Source organism: Pseudophryne corroboree, chromosome 5 (genome assembly GCF_028390025.1).
Source record: "Pseudophryne corroboree isolate aPseCor3 chromosome 5, aPseCor3.hap2, whole genome shotgun sequence".
NCBI lineage: Eukaryota > Metazoa > Chordata > Amphibia > Anura > Myobatrachidae > Pseudophryne > Pseudophryne corroboree.
The window spans coordinates 598,971,717-598,994,503 of record NC_086448.1 but is presented as its reverse complement, the minus strand read 5'-3'; the positions used below and the strand labels follow the sequence as shown (position 1 = coordinate 598,994,503).

The following is a 22,787-nucleotide window of genomic DNA, read 5'->3' as shown; positions in this document are numbered from 1 at the left end:
CCGCCGTGAAGGGAACTAGACGTGTAGCGTCTAGTTTCCCTTTGTGGAGAGGACCTATGCTGTGCGGTGCGCGATGACGTCATCGCGCACCGCACATCATTTCAGCGGCACTACTACTGTACAGGGGGCGTAACTGACCACGCCCCCTGTATGAAGCCACGCCCCTATTGCCCGCCCGGGGTGCTGAAAACCCTCGAGCCGGCCCTGCTACTGTAATACTATAGACACTGCGCATCCATCTGGTAGGCAAAATTGGTGCTGACCTATTTTAACCTAAATGTAAGTTTCTATGTGTACTGAAATGAAATACTTTTGTGTTTTACTCACTATGAATTTCCTTTGACTAGACATTCTCTGAGTAACTCTGAGGAGGAGGGAGCTGCAAGTAGTGACTGAGAACTAATCGCTGACAAAGGACTCACTTCTACTAACCTACAAAATTGCACTAACAGCTGCGCCTTGTGATATACACTTTTTCTTTGTTCATTTCATCATGTTAAGGTTTTTTTTTATAATGAAGTAGTGATAACCACTTTCTCTGGCATTTTTGTTAGAGAAAGGGGTTCTAATTTATTCTTCCTATTTGTGAAAGTGGCTGTGAGAGGAGGGGGGAGTGGGTACTAATTACCCAGACCTGGGCTTGTTGGATGGGGCCCGGGTCCATCACCCCAATCTGTTAGCTGTCAGCGGCAGCAGTCTCTATCCCCACCCAGCACACGTCAGTCAGGGAAGGTTGCTGTGGCTGAGCAGCAGCAGTCTTCTCTACTTGCAGGAAAGGGGTGTGTGGGGGATGATCGCCCCGATTTCTATGGCCCTGCACAGGGATACCACAGAAAAATCCCTTATCTCTACTGAGGTCCATGTATTTCTGCAGCTTGCGATGGGTACAGCAATTTACAAAGCAGTGTAATCAAAGCACTCCCCCACAAGGTAGCGCCAACTTCAGCTGCGTTACTTATAGCCACAATTGTCAACCTGCAAAGCTGGAAGTTTTCCTTGGTCCCTGCCGGGTCAAACTAGTTACTCCGGGCTGCATGTGAAGGAGTCAAAACCCTTTCAGACACTTGGATTGCTAATTAGCAGCATTACTGAATTATGCATTGCCACAATAAGTGGGCAGCACGGGCGGTGTAATGGTTAGCATTGCTGCCTCACAGCACTGAGGTCATGGGTTCATGTGTGGAGTTTGTATATTCTCCCCGTGCTTACGTGTTTCCTTCGGGTACTCTGGTTTCCTCCCACAATCCAAAAATATACTGGTAAGTTAATTGGCTTCCAGACAAAAATGAACCCTAGTGTGATTGTGTATGTATGTACATGTGATAGGGAATATAGATTGTAAGCTCCACTGATGTGAATGGCCAAATATTCTCTGTAAAGCGCTGCAGAATATGTGTGCACTATATAAATAATTGGTAATAATAATAAAAAAATAATAATATAATAATAATAATTTTCAGTTAGCGTGGAGTCTATATTAACAGGTCCCTAAATTAGAAAGAAACAGAGAAGGATTGGACTTGAAGTGGCGCACTTAAACATTAAATTAATACATAAATTATAACTTTTATTAGAGTATATTTGTTAAAAAGACCTGTAGCTGTGAAATATTAAAACCAAAAACATATAAATTGACAAAACAAAGTGTGATATGTGTGAATAAAAACACACACTGTGCTAACTGTGTAGTGCTACACATATATAATATATTATAGGTACTATGACCCTTGAATCAAATTATATGTGTTGTTAGGCTGAGTGCCCAATGGCGCTTTGAAGTCACTGATCAGTTGTACTAAATAGGCTTACTGAGGGTACTGTAAAGTGCAATATTCCAATAGAAAGCTCCCCCTCAGTTTGGGCGCTATGACCCCTCACTTATGTGCAATCATATGCTTGTACAGCTATGAGTCAGTGTTTATCCTCACTAGTGATCTCAATGTAATTAGCTGTTCTCAATCAATTTACAGCAGGTAATATCTGAAGTCAGTATCACTTTAAGTGAATAATCTGTTTGGGCGCTATGACCCTTCACTTGTATGCATTCATATGCTTATACAGCTATGAATCCGTGTTTCTCCTCACTAGTGATCTCAATGTAATTGGCTGTTCATTAATCAATTTACAGCAGGTAATACCTGAAGTCAGTGTCACTTTAAGTGAATGATAATTGATGTTCACTTATATGCTTATACAGCTATAGATCAGTGCTTCTCCCCACTAGTGATCTCATTATAATTGGCTGTTCTCAGTCGATTTACAGCAGGTAATTAATAAAGTCAATATCACTTTAAGTGAGTAATCACAATGTTCATTAGTGATATTGTTAATGAGAGACACTGTAATGTCCAAGAATGCATATAAACTGACAGTTTTCCACAATATTCACTACTATTATAGTGGAATATAGATCATAGCTGTGAGGCACAGGGTTTAGTGAGCTGTTTGAATATTGCACTAATGCAGTACACTGGAGCACTCCATCAGCTGTTAATAGCTGTATATCCTAACTAGCTGTTTTGTAATTATCAGCTGTGTGATGGAAACCTATAGATCAAATAAACAGCATTTAACCTGAGTAGCACATAAACATTGCTAGATAATTGTTCTATACTTGTAAAGTAACAAGCAGTGCTGTAGAGATGTCTCAGCTGCTACATTAAGCAGTGTATCTTAATCTTGTAACAATGTTGCTAGTACATGCAGCTTGCTGAGTCATATGTGGTTAAATAATATTCTCAGTGCAGGAAAGCTTGTGAGCTCCATCAGTGTCATGAGGCTTCACAATAGCCAGCTCAGCTTTAGTATAGATCTCGCTCTATTCCTAACAACACAATACATTTAGCACATTGTTATTATACACAGCAGCACAGTGTGACTCGCCGACACGTGTTTCACAGTTAAGTTTTTTCAGGGCTCAGCCCTGTGCTGCTGTGTATAATAACAATGTGCTAAATGTATCGTGTTGTTAGGAATAGAGCGAGATCTATACTAAAGCTGAGCTGGCTATTGTGAAGCCTCATGACACTGATGGAGCTCCCAAGCTTTCCTGCACTGAGAGGATTATTTAACCACATATGACTCAGCAAGCTGCATGTACTAGCAACATTGTAGCAAGATTAAGATACACTGCTTAATGTAGCAGCTGAGACATCTCTACAGCACTGCTTGTTACTTTACAAGTATAGAACAATTATCTAGCAATGTTTATGTGCTACTCAGGTTAAATGCTGTTTATTTGATCTATAGGTTTCCATCACACAGCTGATAATTACAAAACAGCTAGTTAGGATATACTGCTATTAACAGCTGATGGAGTGTTCCAGTGTACGGCATTAGTGCAATATTCAAACAGCTCACTAAACCCTGTGCCTCACAGCTATGATCTATATTCCACTATAATAGTAGTGAATATGGTGGAAAACTGTCAGTTTATATGCATTAGTAACATAGTAACATAGTATCTGAGGTTGAAAAAAGACAATTGTCCATCGAGTTCAACCTATTTGTGGTCTCCTATGCATGATGATTTGACTAAAATTTCTGACTGATGCTGCTGTCAGCCGTTGCATTTTATCCCTATTTATAGTAACTATAATGCATGACTATGCACCATACCCCTGGATATCCTTATCCATTAGGAATTTATCTAACCCATTCTTAAAGGTGTTGACAGATTCCGCCATTACAACTCCCTCGGGCAGGGAATTCCAAACACGTATTGTCCTTACCGTGAAAAAGCCTTTACGCCGTATTGTGCGGAATCTCCTCTCCTCTAACCTGAGCGAGTGTCCACAAGTCCTCTGTGTTGATCTAACCAAAAACAGGTCCCGCGCAAGCTCTGTGTATTGTCCCCTTATATATTTGTAGATGTTGATCATATCCCCTCTTAGTCTCCGCTTTTCCAATGTAAACATGCCTAGTCTTTCAAGCCTTTCCTTGTATTCCATCGTCTCCATGCCCTTAATTAGTTTGGTCGCCCTCCTCTGTACCTTTTCAAGCTCCAGGATATCCTTTTTGTAGTACGGTGCCCAGAATTGTACACAGTATTCAAGGTGTGGCCTCACTAGTGATTTATATAACGGGAGTATAATACTCTCGTCCCTAGCATCAATACCCCGTTTTATGCATGCTAATATCTTATAAGCCTTCTTTGCTGCAGTCCTACTTTGGGTACTACTGCTTAGCTTGCTATCTATGAGGACACCTAAGTCCTTTTCCAGTACAGAATCCCCTAATTTTACCCCATTTAGTAGGTAGGTGTAATTTTTGTTCTTGTTACCACAGTGCATTACCTTACACTTGTCTGTGTTGAAGCGCATTCTCCATTTGGCTGCCCATGCTTCTAATTTAACTAAGTAGTTCTGAAGAGACTCGGCATCCTCCTCTGTATTTATAGCCTTACACAATTTGGTATCATCTGCAAAAATTGACACCATGCTCTCTAGACCTTCTGTTAGGTCGTTAATGAAAATATTGAACAATAGCGGTCCTAATACTGAGCCTTGTGGCACACCACTTAGCACTTCAGTCCAAGTTGAAAAAGATCCATTAACCACAACGCGCTGCTCCCTGTTATCTAACCAATTTTTGACCCAAGTGCATATTGTGCTTCCTAGCCCTGATTCTTGTAGCTTGTAGATAAGTCTCATGTGTGGTACAGTATCGAACGCTCTGGCAAAGTCTAAAAAGATTACATCCACGTCTTTACCCTGATCTAGGTTTGCGCTTACTGTTTCATATAAGCCAAGTTAGTTGGTTTGACAGGATCTGTCCTTCATAAACCCATGTTGATTCCTTTTAATTACCTTATTGACTTCAAGGAACTTCTGAATACTATCTCTTAGAATACCTTCCAATACTTTCCCCGCTATAGATGTAAGACTAACTGGTCTATAATTACCTGGTTCAGCTTTACTTCCCTTTTTGAATATAGGCACTACTTCCGCTATACGCCAGTCTTTGGGAACCATACCTGATATAACTGAATCCTTAAAGATCAAAGATAGCGGTTTTGCCAGTTCAGAGTGAAGCTCCATTAGAACCCTTGGGTGAATACTAGAGATGAGCGGGTTCGGTTTTACTCGGTTTTACTCGGTTCTCAAAACGGCATCTAATTGGCTCACGGATGTCACGTGTTTTGGATAGCCAATAAGGGTCGGTTTTGAGAACCGAGTAAAACCGAATCCGCTCATCTCTAGTGAATACCATCGGACCCTTGTGATTTATTAATCTTTAAATGTTTTAATCGGTCACAGACTACTTCCTCGCTTAAATAAGTACCTATCAGTGGGATATTCTCATTATTGAGATTGTGTGTCAGTCCCTGAAATGGGTCCTCTCTAGTGAATGCTGTTGAAAAAAACTAATTTAGTGTGTCTGCTATGTCATTATCATTTTTGCTTAAGACTCCCAACTTGTCTTTTAAAGGGCCTATACTCTCCTTCTTTAATCTCTTGCTATTAATGTATTTAAAGAATTTTTTGGGATTCGCTTTGCTTTCCTTTGCTACTAGTTTTTCAGTTTCTACTTTAGCCGCTCTTATTTCCTTTTTGCATATTTTGTTACATTCCTTATAGTGCTGAAATGACTCTGCTTCCCCGTCAGATTTGTATTTTTTAAATGCTCGCCTTTTCTTGCCCATAAGTTCCTTAATCTTTTGGTTAAGCCACATCGGTTTATGATTTTTATTCCTTTTTTTGCTACTCATAGGAATAAATTTGAGTGTATTTTTAGCTAGCAGGAATTTTAGTACCTTCCATTTCTCCGTAGTATTTTTTCCTAAAAACAAACCTTCCCATTTAATATCCCTGAAAAATACCCTCAACTTTTCAAAATTTGCTTTGCTAAAGTTTAGAGTCCTAGTTGAGCCAGTATAGGGCTGTTTATGGAAACTGATATTGAATGTGACCATATTGTGGTCGCTGTTCCCTATGGGTTCCCCTACTATAATACCTGATACCAAATCCCCATTGTTTGTTAATACCAGGTCTAAGATTGCATTGTACCTAGTTGGTTCCTCAATTAGTTGAACTAAGTAGTTATCATTAAGTGTGTTTAAAAACATATTAACCCTAGCAGTATCACATGAATCGTTTTTCCAGTTTATCTCTGGATAGTTAAAATCTCCCATCACTACTATGTCTCCTACTCCTGCTGCTCTTTCAATTTGCTTTAGTAATTTAGTCAATTTGATGAGTAATTCCTCATCAGATGCGTTGATACCAGGCGGCCTATAGCATACACCCAATACTAACTTTTTTATTCCTTTTTCCCCGCATGCAATTTCTACCCATAATGTCTCGACAGTGTCTACAGTCCCCTCCTGAATATCTTCCCGTATATCAGGTTTTAAAAACGGCTTTACGTAAAGACACACCCCTCCACCCTTTTTATTTAGTCTGTCTCTCCTAAACAGTGTATAGCCCTCTAGATTGACTGTCCAATCATGAGATTCATCCCACCAAGTTTCAGTAATGCCTATAATATCATACTGTTTGCTTGCTACAAGTATTTCTAGTTCACCCTTTTTACCAGTAATGCTTCTGGCGTTTACATACATACAACTAAGATAAGTATTTTCCCTTGCGTTAGGGACATCTTTCACCTTATGTAGCAATGATGACCTGTAATCGTCATTGGTTAGTGCTTTGGTAAAATCCCTTTTAGTACCCATGTTAGTAACCTTACCACCTGCTCTTACCCTCCCCCCAACTTCTCCCCCATTTTGTTTACTACCGCCATCCCCACTATTCTCACTGCATGACCCGTAGTTTCTAGCTAAACCCTCCCCCCAGGCTCCTAGTTTAAAATCTCCTCCAACCTTCTAACCATCCTTCCCCCCAGCACCGTCTCTGACACTGTGGGACATTTGTGTATCTGGCACTGTGGGGCATATGTGTATCTGGCACTGTGGGGCATATGTGTATCTGGCACTGTGGGGGCATATTTGTATCTGGCACTGTGGGAGCATATCTGGCACTATGGGGACATATTTGTATCTGGTACTGTGGAGACACATGTGTATCTGGCACTGTGGGGGCATATGTGTATCTGGCACTCTGGGGGTGTATCTGGCACTGTGGGGGTATATGTGTATCTGGCACTGTGGGGGCATATGTGTATCTGGCACTATTGGGGTCATATGTATATCTGGACCCACATATGTGTATCACGCCCTCATTTTCATTGGCCACACCCCATGTGGCATGTGGCCACATTCATTTTTTGGTGCACACCTTTGGCGCATGCACACAGTACCACTAACAATTTTTTTCTACTTGCACTACTGGTGGGGACTCTCCCATGTGTGTTAAATGGGGAGTCCTGCCTGTATTGAGGGGACTGACGTGAGTTAGAAAGCTGCACTTGTGACTTTAGTAGATAAAAGCTGTCCACACTGACCTTTAGGAAGTCTGGACCCTACTCATCACTTCTTTAACATACTGAGGACCACCCATCACAGGGCAAGGCCACCCAGCATGCTACCCGCTGCCCACCAACTGCGACCACACTCTAATTGCGATTGCGCCACATTTAGTGCGCAGTCACAGAAATTAGGGAAGCCTCCTGATGGTGCAGCCTTGCTGCAACGGTAGGAGTCCCACCGACATCTTTTCATTTGGAGCGGCTCCGAAAATGCAGCTGACCTGCCTCCATTTTTCCTGCGCCGCCCCCCAAAATGGTCTGTTGCTGACCGCCACCTGGCCCGCGAATGCCTCTACCTGTCAATCAGGCAGAGGCGTACACAACCATATTAACTGTGCGCACATACACAGGACGGGACCTGCGTGCTGTGCTCCATACATAGAAATTGAGCTCATATCATGTTTGCAATGCGACCTGAATAAGGCCCCCAGTTTGCAGAGGAGTGACACAGATACCTGAGGCAACCAATGCAAAAGTGTCTGGCCAGAATGTATGAATCCCTTTTGGGAAATTATTATTGTGCTTTATGCTTTAGAAACTTAAATAGGATTTGTTATATAAATGTAGTAGAAAATATACTGTTTAATGGTAGTGATAGAACAGGGAGTCCTACTTGTTAATGAAAAGCTGTTTTGTTTTAGTGAAATACATTTCTTTAGGAAGCTTATAACTTGTTCCAAATTAAATGTCATCCTGGTTCTAACAGTGTTTATATCTAATTTATGAGATGTGGAATTGTTGTCTTTTGGATGGAGTCTGATGCATTGTCATTATGAAGGTTTAATGCTATCAAGACTAATGTATTGAGAATGAGGCCATTATGTACATCACATTAGCCATCTTAAATTAAGAGGTAATATGCTTTGCCTCAAGTAAAGGAATTTTTTATGAAAATGGACTTGATCATTGTGTTTAACCCTTCTAACCTCTTTGGTGGAAAAGGAGGATAAAGGTAAACTAAGAAGCAACACAGAGAGATTCACCTTTACCTGGTAAAGTACAGTACAAACACATTGATCATTTCCTTCCATTACTCCCGGGTGTGATTACACATGGGCAGTGTGGCTCCTGCACATGTGCAGATTATTAAAGTTGGAGACAGCAGCAAATTGGTGGAAGGATTTCTGGTCTCTTTGTCTGTAAAAGTAGTGACTATTTCACCACTGTGGAGCAAATGTGTATCTGGCACTGTGGAGCTTTTATGTATCTGGCACTGTGGGGCATATGTGCATCTGGCACTGTGGGGCATATTTGTATATGGCACTGTGGGAGCATATCTGGCACTGTGGGGGCAAATTTGTATCTGGCACTGTGGGAGCATATCTAGCACTGTGAGGGCATAGGTGTATCTGGCACTGAGTGGGGGTATCTGGCACTGTGGGGCATATGTGTATCTGGCACTCTGGGGTGTATCTGGCACTTTTGGGGTTTATGTGTATCTGGCACTGTGGGGGCATATGTGCATCTGGCACTCTGGGGTGTATCTGGCACTTTTGGGGTTTATGTGTATCTGGCACTGTGGGGGCATATGTGCATCTGGCACTATTGGGGTCATATGTATATATGACCTTCATATGTGTATCACGCCCTCATTTTCATTGGCCATGCCCCGTGTGGCATGTGGCCACATCCATTTTTTTGTGCGCACCTTTGGCGCATGCACACACTACCACTAACAATTTTTTTCTACTTGCACCACTGGTGGGGACTCTACCATGTGTGTGGGAGTTCTGCCTGTATTGAGGGGACTGACACGAGTTAGAAAGCTGCACGTGTGACTTTAGTAGATAAAAGGTTGCCACACTGACCATTAGGAAGTTTGGACCCTATTCAGCACTTCTTTCATATGCTGATGGCAGCCCATCACAGGGCAAGGCCGCCCAGCATGCTACCCGCTGCCCACCAACTGCAACCACACTGTAATTGCCATTGCGCTGCAATTAGTGCGCAGTCGCAGAAATTAGGGAAGCCTCCTGCTGGTGCAGCCTTTGCTGCGACAACAGGAGTCCCGCTGCCATCTTTTAATTTGGAGTACAGCCGTGTGATGTCATACAGCCGCCCCGAAAAAGCTTCAACCATTTTCCCTGCACCACCCCCAAAAATGGTCCGTTGCCGTCAATCAGGCAGAGGCGTACGCAGTTAATGCGACCCAACCACATTAACTGTGCGCACATACACAGGTTGGGACCTGCGCGCTGTGCCCCGAACACAGAAATTGCGGTCATATCACGTTTGCAATGCGGCCTGAATAAGTTTGCAGAGGAGTGACACAGATACCCAAGGCAACTAGAGATGAGCGGGTTCAGTTCCCTGAGATCCGAACTCCCCCGAACTTCAATACCTGAGCCCGGCTTGGGTTTTACTGTCTGACTCAGAAACCAGAACGAGGCAAAACGGTATCATCCCGCTGTCGGATTCTTGCGGGTTTTGTGTTCCATATAAGGACCTGCACGTCGCAGCCATTTTCACTCTGGCATTGGAGAGTGTAGCGAGAGGACGTGTCTCCATCATCACTGTCTGTGTGGGAGGGACAGTGGGGATTCGATTCCAGTGGTGGTGTATTGTGCTGCATCAGTCCAGTCACAGTGGTGGTGTCCTCTGCTGCCATATGTCCAGTGCTGCTGTATAAGTCCAGTGCAGTGGTCCTGTGTTGTCCTGCATCAGTACAGTGGTAGTGTCCTGTGCTGCATCAGTCCAGTTACAGTGGTGGTGTCCTCGTTTGCCATATGTCCAGTGCTGCTGTATAAGTCCAGTCCAGTGGTGCTGTGTTGTGCAGCATCAGTCCAGTGGTAGTGTCTTGTGCTGCATCAGTCCAGTCACAGTGGTGGTGTCCTCTGCTGCCATATGTCCAGTGCTGCTGTATAAGTCCAGTCCATTGCAGTGGTGCTGTGTTGTCCTGCATCAGTCCAGTGGTGGTGTCCCTGTGCTGCTGTATTTGTCCAGTGGTACTGCCGTATATGTTTAGTGATACTGCTGGGCCTGCTCCAGGCATCCTAGCACCTCAAGCGAGAAATTATGAAGTGCCCCCCCTCCCCCCCAATAGTTTTGTTAACAGAAAATTAATTTAATTATAGAAATTGATCCACAAAAACTACAAAGGAGTCAATTTTAGCAAAATATTCCATTTATTGATTACATAACCTGTCTCTCAATAAGCAATAGCATGAGTAAACAATATAAATACTGTTATGGCTATTGATGCATTAAATACTCCATTTCTCAATGATACAGCACCAGTAGATAAAAAGAAGATACTGTTCACTAATTTATTTATATTGTCAATTTAATTAAATAATTTGTTTTTACTTGTATGCACTAATTTTGTTTTTTGGGTATGCGATTCAGCAGCGCCTACTGTACTGTTTAATATTAATCCATTAAAGACTCCATTTCTCAATGATACAGCACCACTAGACAAAAAAAAGAAGAGTCTGCTCTGGGCATAGATCCATTAAAGACTCTCAACAATACAACAGCCTGAGAAGACAAAAAAGAAGAGACTGCTCTGGACATAGATCCATTAAAGACTCTCTCAACATTACAACAGCCTGAGTAGACAAAAAAGAAGAGACTGCTCTGGACATAGATCCATTAAAGACTCTCTCAACAATACAACAGCCTGAGTAGACAAAAAAGAAGAGGAGACTGCTCTGGGCATAGATCCATTAAAGACTCTCAACAATACAACAGCCTGAGAAGACAAAAAAGAAGAGACTGCTCTGGACATAGATCCATTAAAGACTCTCAACAATACAACAGCCTGAGAAGACAAAAAAGAAGAGACTGCTCTGGACATAGATCCATTAAAGACTCTCTCAACAATACAACAGCCTGAGTAGACAAAAAAGAAGAGTCTGCTCTGGGCATAGATCCATTAAAGACTCTCAACAATACAACAGCCTGAGAAGACAAAAAAGAAGAGACTGCTCTGGACATAGATCCATTAAAGACTCTCTCAACAATACAACAGCCTGAGTAGACAAAAAAGAAGAGACTGCTCTGGGCATAGATCCATTAAAGACTCTCAACAATACAACAGCCTGAGTAGACAAAAAAGAAGAGACTGCTCTGGGCATAGATCCATTAAAGACTCTCAACAATACAACAGCCTGAGTAGACAAAAAAGAAGAAGAGACTGCTCTGGGCATAGACCCATTAAAGACTCTCAACAATACAACAGCCTGAGTAGACAAAAAAGAAGAGGAGACTGCTCTGGGCATAGACCCATTAAAGACTCTCAACAATACAACAGCCTGAGTAGACAAAAAAGAAGAGGAGACTGCTCTGGGCATAGATCCATTAAAGACTCTCAACAATACAACAGCCTGAGTAGACAAAAAAGAAGAGACTGCTCTGGACATAGATCCAGTGGCGGAACTAGCGAGCGGTGGGCCCAGGTGCGCCAAAATGCTTTGCCCCCCCCCCCACCCCATCCCATCCAAGTACACCCCCTCACTCCTGGAGAGGATCTGGTGAGGGGGACCTGCTCAGGGCCAGATAAATGGATACCTAGCAACAGTGCCATAACTAGACATTTTAGCACTGTGTGCAAGAAACGGTATCGGAGCCCCACCCCTGCATGTAAAACAGGGGCAGTGCGCGCCGTAGGTGCGCGCAAAAATACATAGTGGCGTGGCTTCGTGGGGAAGGGGTGTGGCCACAAAATAATACCAATTCATAAAACGGTGCACAGTAGTCTCCATTATTCAAATTATGCCGCACAGTAGCACCACTACACCAGGTAGAGACCCTTTTACACCTTACGGCGGACAGATTCCTCTTTTTACACATTACGGCAGACAGCGTCCCCTTTTTACACATTACGGCAGACAGCTTCCCCTTTTTACACATTACGGCAGACAGCGTGCACTTTTTACACATAACGGCAGACAGCGTGCCCTTGTTACACAAAGCGGCAGACAGCGAACACTTTTTACACATGACGGCAGATAGCGTGCCCTTGTTAAACATAGCGGCAGACAGCGTACACTTTTTACACATAACGGCAGACAGCGTGCCCTTTTTACACATAACGGCAGACAGCGTCCCCTTTTTACACATTACGGCAGACAGCGTGCCCTTGTTACACATTACGGCAGAGAGCGTCCCCCTTTTTACACATTACGGCAGGCAGATTCCCCCTTTTTACACATTGCGGCAGGCAGATTCCCCCTTTTTACACATCACGTCAGGCAGATTCCCCCTTTTTACACATTGTGGCAAAGATTCCCCCTTTTTACACATTACGGCAAAGATTCCCCCTTTTTACACATTACATCAGACAGATTCCCCCTTTTTACACATTACATCAGGCAGATTCCCCCTTTTTACACATTACGGCGGCAGATTCCTCCTTTTTACACATTGCGGCAGGCAGATTCCCCCTTTTTACACATTGCGGCAAGCAGATTCCCCATTTTTACACATTGCGGCAGGCAGATTCCCCATTTTTACACATTGCGGCAGGCAGATTCCCCATTTTTACACATTGCGGCAAGCAGATTCCCCATTTTTACACATTGCGGCAGGCAGATTCCCCATTTTTACACATTGCGGCAGGCAGATTTCCCATTTTTAAACATTGCGGCAGGCAGATTCCCCATTTTTACAAATTGTGGCAGGCAGATTCCCCCTTTTTACACATTGCGGCAGGCAGATTCCCCATTTTTACACATTGCGGCAGGCAGATTCCCAATTTTTACACATTCCACATCCATTAAAGACTCTCAACAATACAACAGCCCGAGTAGACAAAAAAGAAGAGACTGCTCTGGCCATAGATCCATTAAAGACTCTCTCAACAATACAACAGCCCGAGTAGACAAAAAAGAAGAGACTGCTCTGGGCATAGATCCATTAAAGACTCTCAACAATACAACAGCCTGAGAAGACAAAAAAGAAGAGACTGCTCTGGACATAGATCCATTAAAGACTCTCAACAATACAACAGCCTGAGTAGACAAAAGAGAAGAGACTGCTCTGGGCATAGATCCATTAAAGACTCAACAATACAACAGCCTGAGTAGACAAAAAAGAGACTGCTCTGGGCATAGATCCATTAAAGACTCTCAACAATACAACAGCCTGAGAAGACAAAAAAGAAGAGACTGCTCTGGACATAGATCTATTAAAGACTCGCAACAATACCACAGCCTGAGTAGACAAAAAAGAAGAGACTGCTCTGGGCATAGATCCATTAAAGACTCTCAACAATACAACAGCCTGAGTAGACAAAAAAGAAGAGACTGCTCTGGGCATAGATCCATTAAAGACTCTCTCAACAATACAACAGCCCGAGTAGACAAAAAAGAAGAGACTGCTCTGGACATAGGGGGTCATTCCGAGTTGTTCGCTCGGTAAAAATCTTCGCATCGCAGCGATTTTCCGCTTAATGCGCATGCGCAATGTTCGCACTGCGACTGCGCCAAGTAAATTTGCTATGCACTTAGTAATTTTACTCACGGCTTTTTCATCGTTCTGGCGATCGTAATGTGATTGACAGGAAATGGGTGTTACTGGGCGGAAACAGGCCGTTTTATGGGCGTGTGGGAAAAAACGCTACCGTTTCCGGAAAAAACGCAGGAGTGGCCGGAGAAACGGAGGAGTGTCTGGGCAAACGCTGGGTGTGTTTGTGACGTCAAACCAGGAACGACAAGCAGTGAAATGATTGCAGATGCCGAGTAAGTCTGGAGCTACTCAGAAACTGCTACGAGGTGTGTAATCGCAATATTGCGAATACATCGTTCGCAATTTTAAGATGCTAAGATTCACTCCCAGTAGGCGGCGGCTTAGCATGAGCAAATCTGCTAAAATCCGCTTGCGAGCGAACAACTCGGAATGACCTCCATAGATCCATTAAAGACTCTCAATAATACAACAGCCTGAGTAGACAAAAAAGAAGAGGAGACTGCTCTGGGCATAGACTCATTAAAGACTCTCAACAATACAACAGCCTGAGTAGACAAAAAAGAAGAGGAGACTGCTCTGGGCATAGATCCATTAAAGACTCTCAACAATACAACAGCCTGAGTAGACAAAAAAGAAGAGACTGCTCTGGGCATAGATCCATTAAAGACTCTCTCAACAATACAAGAGCCTGAGTAGACAAAAAAGAAGAGACTGCTCTGGGCATAGATCCATTAAAGACTCTCTCAAAAATACGACAGCCCAAGTAGACAAAAAAGAAGAGACTGCTCTGGGCATAGATCCATTAAAGACTCTCTCAACAATACAACAGCCTGAGTAGATAAAAAAAGAAGAGACTGCTCTGGGCATAGATCCATTAAAGACTCCAATACTCAAGAATATCCAATATAGGAATATTGAGTTAAAAGAAAAATATTTATATAGAAAACAGCGTGCACTTTTTACACATAACGGCAGACAGCGTGCCCTTGTTACACAAAGCGGCAGACAGCGAACACTTTTTACACATGACGGCAGATAGCGTGCCCTTGTTAAACATAGCGGCAGACAGCGTACACTTTTTACACATAACGGCAGACAGCGTGCCCTTTTTACACATAACGGCAGACAGCGTCCCCTTTTTACACATTACGGCAGACAGCGTGCCCTTGTTACACATTACGGCAGAGAGCGTCCCCCTTTTTACACATTACGGCAGGCAGATTCCCCCTTTTTACACATTGCGGCAGGCAGATTCCCCCTTTTTACACATCACGTCAGGCAGATTCCCCCTTTTTACACATTGTGGCAAAGATTCCCCCTTTTTACACATTACGGCAAAGATTCCCCCTTTTTACACATTACATCAGACAGATTCCCCCTTTTTACACATTACATCAGGCAGAATCCCCCTTTTTACACATTACGGCGGCAGATTCCTCCTTTTTACACATTGCGGCAGGCAGATTCCCCCTTTTTACACATTGCGGCAAGCAGATTCCCCATTTTTACACATTGCGGCAGGCAGATTCCCCATTTTTACACATTGCGGCAGGCAGATTCCCCATTTTTACACATTGCGGCAGGCAGATTTCCCATTTTTAAACATTGCGGCAGGCAGATTCCCCATTTTTACAAATTGCGGCAGGCAGATTCCCCCTTTTTACACATTGCGGCAGGCAGATTCCCCATTTTTACACATTGCGGCAGGCAGATTCCCAATTTTTACACATTCCACATCCATTAAAGACTCTCAACAATACAACAGCCCGAGTAGACAAAAAAGAAGAGACTGCTCTGGCCATAATCCATTAAAGACTCTCTCAACAATACAACAGCCCGAGTAGACAAAAAAGAAGAGACTGCTCTGGGCATAGATCCATTAAAGACTCTCAACAATACAACAACCTGAGAAGACAAAAAAGAAGAGACTGCTCTGGACATAGATCCATTAAAGACTCTCAACAATACAACAGCCTGAGTAGACAAAAGAGAAGAGACTGCTCTGGGCATAGATCCATTAAAGACTCAACAATACAACAGCCTGAGTAGACAAAAAAGAGACTGCTCTGGGCATAGATCCATTAAAGACTCTCAACAATACAACAGCCTGAGAAGACAAAAAAGAAGAGACTGCTCTGGACATAGATCTATTAAAGACTCGCAACAATACAACAGCCTGAGTAGACAAAAAAGAAGAGACTGCTCTGGGCATAGATCCATTAAAGACTCTCAACAATACAACAGCCTGAGTAGACAAAAAGAAGAGACTGCTCTGGGCATAGATCCATTAAAGACTCTCTCAACAATACAACAGCCCGAGTAGACAAAAAAGAAGAGACTGCTCTGGACATAGGGGGTCATTCCGAGTTGTTCGCTCTGTAAAAATCTTCGCATCGCAGCGATTTTCCGCTTAATGCGCATGCACAATGTTCGCACTGCGACTGCGCCAAGTAAATTTGCTATGCACTTAGTAATTTTACTCACGGCTTTTTCATCGTTCTGGCGATCGTAATGTGATTGACAGGAAATGGGTGTTACTGGGCGGAAACAGGCCGTTTTATGGGCGTGTGGGAAAAAACGCTACCGTTTCCGGAAAAAACGCAGGAGTGGCCGGAGAAACGGAGGAGTGTCTGGGCGAACGCTGGGTGTGTTTGTGACGTCAAACCAGGAACGACAAGCAGTGAAATGATTGCAGATGCCGAGTAAGTCTGGAGCTACTCAGAAACTGCTACGAGGTGTGTAATCGCAATATTGCGAATACATCGTTCGCAATTTTAAGATGCTAAGATTCACTCCCAGTAGGCGGCGGCTTAGCATGAGCAAATCTGCTAAAATCCGCTTGCGAGCGAACAACTCGGAATGACCTCCATAGATCCATTAAAGACTCTCAATAATACAACAGCCTGAGTAGACAAAAAAGAAGAGGAGACTGCTCTGGGCATAGACTCATTAAAGACTCTCAACAATACAACAGCCTGAGTAGACAAAAAAGAAGAGGAGACTGCTCTGGGCATAGATCCATTAAAGACTCTCAACAATACAACAGCCTGAGTAGACAAAAAAGAAGAGACTGCTCTGGGCATAGATCCATTAAAGACTCTCTCAAAAATACGACAGCCCGAGTAGACAAAAAAGAAGAGACTGCTCTGGGCATAGATCCATTAAAGACTCTCTCAACAATACAACAGCCTGAGTAGATAAAAAAAGAAGAGACTGCTCTGGGCATAGATCCATTAAAGACTCCAATACTCAAGAATATCCAATATAGGAATATTGAGTTAAAAGAAAAATATTTATATAGAAAATATTCATCCTCAAGAAAAAAGGGCTTTTCTTGATTTTTTATTAGCAAAATTTTTCATCAATTCTGAAAAATCTATGTTTTGAGATACATCATTTTCAATCGAAAGGGTTGCTAATGAACTCAACATTTCTTGAGACATAGAGGATCGGAGATAAGTTTTTATTAATTTCAAATTTGAGAAGCTTCTCTCACCACTAGCCACAGAAACTGGTGTAGTTAATAAGATTCTCAAAGAAACCCATGTATTTGGATATAGATCTTCTAGCTTTGATGTTTTGATAAAATTCAGTATGTTGAGTGGAGTTGGCATTGCCACGTTTTCTACAAACTTCTGGATACTGATCAGTTCAACACATAGAGGACCACCTTCAATATCTGCATCCTCACCAGTAGCCAGAGCAAGCTGGAGATCACTGCAGTGCTTTTCAAGCTGCTCTCTATTTGGTAATTCAGTTATCTTGTAAAGGAAACCCCATGTTTCAGCATGCTGATTAAGTTGCTGAAATCTCTCTCGAACGGACATAATAGCTACGTCAAGCAATGTAATAAAAAATTCAACTTCAAATTGTTTCTTAGGTGTTGTAACAATTTGATCATCTCTACTCTCATAATCAAAATGTCGTTTCACATAACGTATTCTTTTTGTTGCTTGAAATTCAGGCACACCTTCAAGAAGTTTTGCAAGCTCTTTGGCACTTGATATAGCATTCTCAAAGCCATTTTTTTAATATTCTTCCAAAAACTTGATACAACCGTGTGTTAATTCCACGGTTATTATTACATCCATACTCTGACTCTGCATCGATTTACTGACTACATTTACTTGAAAAATTATATCGTCCCAAATCACCAACGAAACAAGAAAACTAAAATCTTTCAGTTGACAAGATAAAGTAATTGCTTTATGTGCAATTTCATGGTCATGTTTTTCCTCTTTTTCAGAAAGAGAAATAAGTGCATCATGAATATCTGCAACTTGGTATCGAACCGCTTTCACACTGGAGATTTTAGCCTCCCAACGTGTGTCGCTAGGTCTTTTTAGAGTAAAGGAAATTACATGGTCAATCAAAATCTGCCAACGACTAACAGAAGCAGCAAAAAGAGAGTATAATCGGCCAACAATTCCAAATAAAGACAAAGATTTGACAGAGGATTTTGCTGCATCGCACAGTACAAGGTTCAAGTTATGGCATCCGCAAGGCATAAAAAATGCCAGTGGATTATGTTCTAAGATTCTCTTTTGGACTCCACTATTTTTCCCTTTCATGTTTGCCCCGTTGTCATATCCCTGACCTCTACAATGTTTCAAGTCAATTTTATTTTTTTCAAGCAATTTCAGGAGAACATCTGAAAGACCTTTACCAGTGGAGTCGACTATTGGGGTGAATCCCAAGAACCGTTCACAGATTTCAACATTGTTATTTGTTAAGTCAACATACCTTATAGTCAAAGATAATTGTTCAACATGACTTATGTCTGGTGTACAGTCAGCAATTATTGAAAAATATTTAGCATTTTGTATGAAGGAGATTATTTTAGAATTAACTTCTTCAGCCATTAGTTGAATAAGTTCATTTAAAATATTCTTTCCACAGTAATGAACTGACAGTTCATCTTTCAAAATACGACCAACATGTTCTTGCATAACAGGATCAAATTTTGCCAATAACTGAATAAGACTCAAGTATTTTTCCATTGTTTTTGGTATACAATTTATCCGAAGAACCCTGAAATGCCATATTATTTTCTGCAAGATACAGAATTATATTCATCAATCTATTCAAAACGTTTGACCAACGCTCTGATTCTTTCACAATTAACAGTTGTTCTACTCTATAAATTGTTTTTCCAGATTTAAGTATTTTTTCAGTTTCTATCCATGACTGATAAGCCAACATGTGACTTGAAACATTTTCGTGTGCTTTGAGGATCGCAGACACATGACTCCAATCATTGACACCTACACGCCCTAAAAATGATCTTGAGCTACGATCAAAACTTAAACAACAGAAACAGAATATGGAATCTTTCGTTTCGGAATACATTAACCATCTACGTTGTATACATTCACCATTGGGAAGACGACCATTTGCATCACGCGGATATTGTTTAAGCTGAACTTGTTGTGGACCTTGAACAACCAACTGATCTATAATTTTACTATTAAGACATTTAGGCCATACGTCAGGGTCTGATAGATTCAGAAGAGGTGTTGCATATGTTTCGACATCAACCACTTCAGAAACATCAGACTGCAAATCTGGTTCATCTTCCTCTGAAATATCTGCAATATTGTTATTTGAGTCACACATTGAAGATATCACAGAAGTTGCAGGCAACTCTTCATTAGACTTTTCATTCACAGCTATAGCATTAGACGATGTAAAATAGTCTTGCAGGTTCATAAATTTCTTTCTACTTTCCTGAAATTCAGCTTCCTTCTCTGCCCTTCTTCTTCTGTATTCTGCACTGGATGGTTTCTTTTTACCAGTATTTGCCATTTTTGAAGACTGTTTAAATCTGTAAATAAAATATGTATTTAGCAAAACCTAAACTTAAAACATAGGCTAGCTATGGAAATATTATCTGAAAAGCAAATAGCTCATAGCTCTGAGGGGAAAAGGACAAGGCAGTATATGGACTTGCAAACTGTTTCATTTTTTTTTTAACTAATAAATATGTTTCAACTAGAATACGCATTATGCTATTTCCCCTCATTTTTACATTCACTTTGAAACAAAAATGGCATGAGAGGGCTTTGGTGGTTATATGTAAATACAGTCATACCAAAAAAAGTAAAAAACAAAACAAAAACATATTGTATGACAGGATTTTCAATTACCCAATTCTGCATGCTTATGTATTCTACTGTAACCAAAATCCATACATTCAGCTAAATTCATGTGGGGAATTCAATTGATTCGCATGCACCCTGCTGACCATCTACACAAAGGGGCATCTATCAGAGCAATTCCATTGTTGCTATGATCAGATGCCCATTGGTAATCAATGCGTCTGACGGTCTGTCAGCTTAGAGTTTAGCGACGCAAAGCAGCTAAACCCATGTAAAAATCATGATTGGGCATCTAAAGCCTGGGTTTGGGTGCTTTGAGCGACATTAATATGGACTTTTCACACATTTTTTCTTGCTTTCCTGGAGGATGTGAAAACATTTGTCTGCTGCGGCTAATGTGCGGCATATCAGAACATTGAATTGCTGTGATAGTCTCCCGTTCCTATAGAAGACCATGCACAATGCCCAATTGAAATCCCCCCATGATATTACTCTATGTTTGTTAGTGGGTAAAATACACTTTAATACAAAATTAAATAAACAGCCTAAAACCTCCAACGTTTCAGGACAGGGCAACAACCTATCAGGGTGTAATAATAATAAAAAATAAAAAAAAAGAGAAAAGCATATTACCTTAAATAGGCGAGTATGAAGATCTATCCTGGAGCTTTCAAATGGTCGAAATTTTCAATCTTCATCCCTCTGCATCTGTTCTGTAACAGCCAGCCACACAAAATTGAATATACTGCAAAAAAATGGTAGGCAAATGTTTTTTTTTTAAAACATCATTTAAGACCACATTACAGCCCCATTCTACATATCCTAAGACAGGAATATTCCACCTTGTCCCTATAAAAAAAAAATAAAGTTAGAATGGCGCATACTGTACCTGAGAGACTTGGCTGAACTGCTTCCAAAAGAATGGGATGCTGCTGTGTACACCTGGCAGACAAACTTCCTGTCTTCTTTAGTTCTGGGTCAGCCACAAAAAAACAACACTGCAATAAAAGTGGCAAAATAGTTAGAAATACAAGGTAGCTCATGCCCACATTGCAACCACATTCTACAAAGGGGTGATTCAATTGTTTCTTAGGCACCGGCCAAGTGGGTGGCGCCCAACAGCAGCAAATTCAATTGTTCCGCTGTTTGGGAGTGATCACCACTGCCACAGACTTTTCTGCTGACTGTCTCCTGAGGTGGCAAGCAGAAATGTGCAAAAAATGTCCCATTTGGATGCCAATATGGGGCTTCTTGCATTGTGGGTCTACTTAAGATGGGATCAGCCACTATTCATGGCTAAACCACATCTATTTGGGAGATGAAAAAGTAATGGGCACCTGATCAGAGCAACCAGTGAATTGCTTTAATAGGTGCACATTACTTTAGATGTCCAAAAAAAAAAACAGTTGCATCACCCCCTACATGTCCGAAGCCAAAAATAAGCCACCTTGTCCCTATAAAAAATAAAAAGTTAGAATGGCGCATACTGTACCTGAGAGACTTGGCTGAACTGCTTCCAAAAGAATAGGATGAGGCTGTGTACACCTGGCGGACAAACTTCCTGTCTTCTTTGGTTCTGGGTCAGCCACAAAAAATGACAACACTGCAATAAATGGTTAGAATTTTTACAAGGTAGTTCATGCAATGCAAATACACTATATGGCAGTGGTTCCCAAACTGTGTGCCTAGGCACCCTGGGTTGATGCATTAGGACCAATTACAATTATGGTAAATGTAATAGGCAAAAGCAGTGCTTGTGGCTGACAATCATAAAATATGTGGACAAACAGAAGCAAATATGGTCCCTCACCGCACAATTTAACCTGAGGATGATATAAAAATAAAAAGTTAGAATGATGCATAATGTACCTGAGAGACTTGGCTGAACTGCTTCCAAAAGAATGGGATGAGGCTGTGTACACCTGGCGGACAAACTTCCTGTCTTCTGTGGTTCTGGGTCAGCCACAAAAAAACGACAACACTGCAATAAATGGTTAGAATTTTTACAAGGTAGTTCATGCAATGCAAATACACTATATGGCAGTGGTTCCCAAACTGTGTGCCTAGGCACCCTGGGTTGATGCATTAGGACCAATTACAATTATGGTCAATGTAATAGGCAAAAGCAGTGCTTGTGGCTGACAATCATAAAATATGTGGACAAACAGAAGCAAATATGGTCCCTCACCACATAATTTAACCTAAGGATGACAAATACAAATTACTTAATGTAATATTTCTTTCTATATCTCTCAAAAATAATCTTTTGGTTGTTCTCTTGGTACGTGCCTGGAGCCGTCCCTGAGGACAATAATATGGAGCAAGCAGGGACACTGACAGCAGATGTGCCTGCAGAGACACACTGCAAGAAAAAAAAATGGAGAAGCCACAGGGCTTAGGAGATGAGTATGACACAGTCAGTGTGGATGCCAGTGTAAATAGGTGCAGGGCGAGGGCCCAGGCCCCGTTGCAGCCACATATCTTCCACCTATGCTTATACTACACAGGGAACAAATTGATCCTCCAAGTGCAGCTTCATACATTCAAAACATCCTTAGAAAAAAACCCTGTGTGTTCTTATTTATTAGATGATTGACTATATGTCAACTTGCAATCTATGGCCCTCATTCCGAGTTGTTCGCTCGCTAGCTGCTTTTAGCAGCATTGCACACGCTAAGTCGCCACCCTCTGGGAGTGTATCTTAGCATAGCAGAATTGCGAACGAAAGATTAGCAGAATTGCGAATAGAAAATTCTTAGCAGTTTCTGAGTAGCTCGAGACTTACTCCTACATTGCGATCAGCTCAGTCAGTGTCGTTCCTGGTTTGACGTCACAAACACACCCAGCGTTCGG

The 22,787-nt window shown here is 41.8% G+C and overlaps 1 pseudogene; it reads right to left on the bottom strand.

Annotated features, from left to right (window-relative positions):
• Positions 1 to 17,150: 17,150 nt before the first annotated feature.
• Positions 17,151 to 18,879, bottom strand: LOC134929636 (uncharacterized; annotated as a pseudogene).
• Positions 18,880 to 22,787: the final 3,908 nt, after the last annotated feature.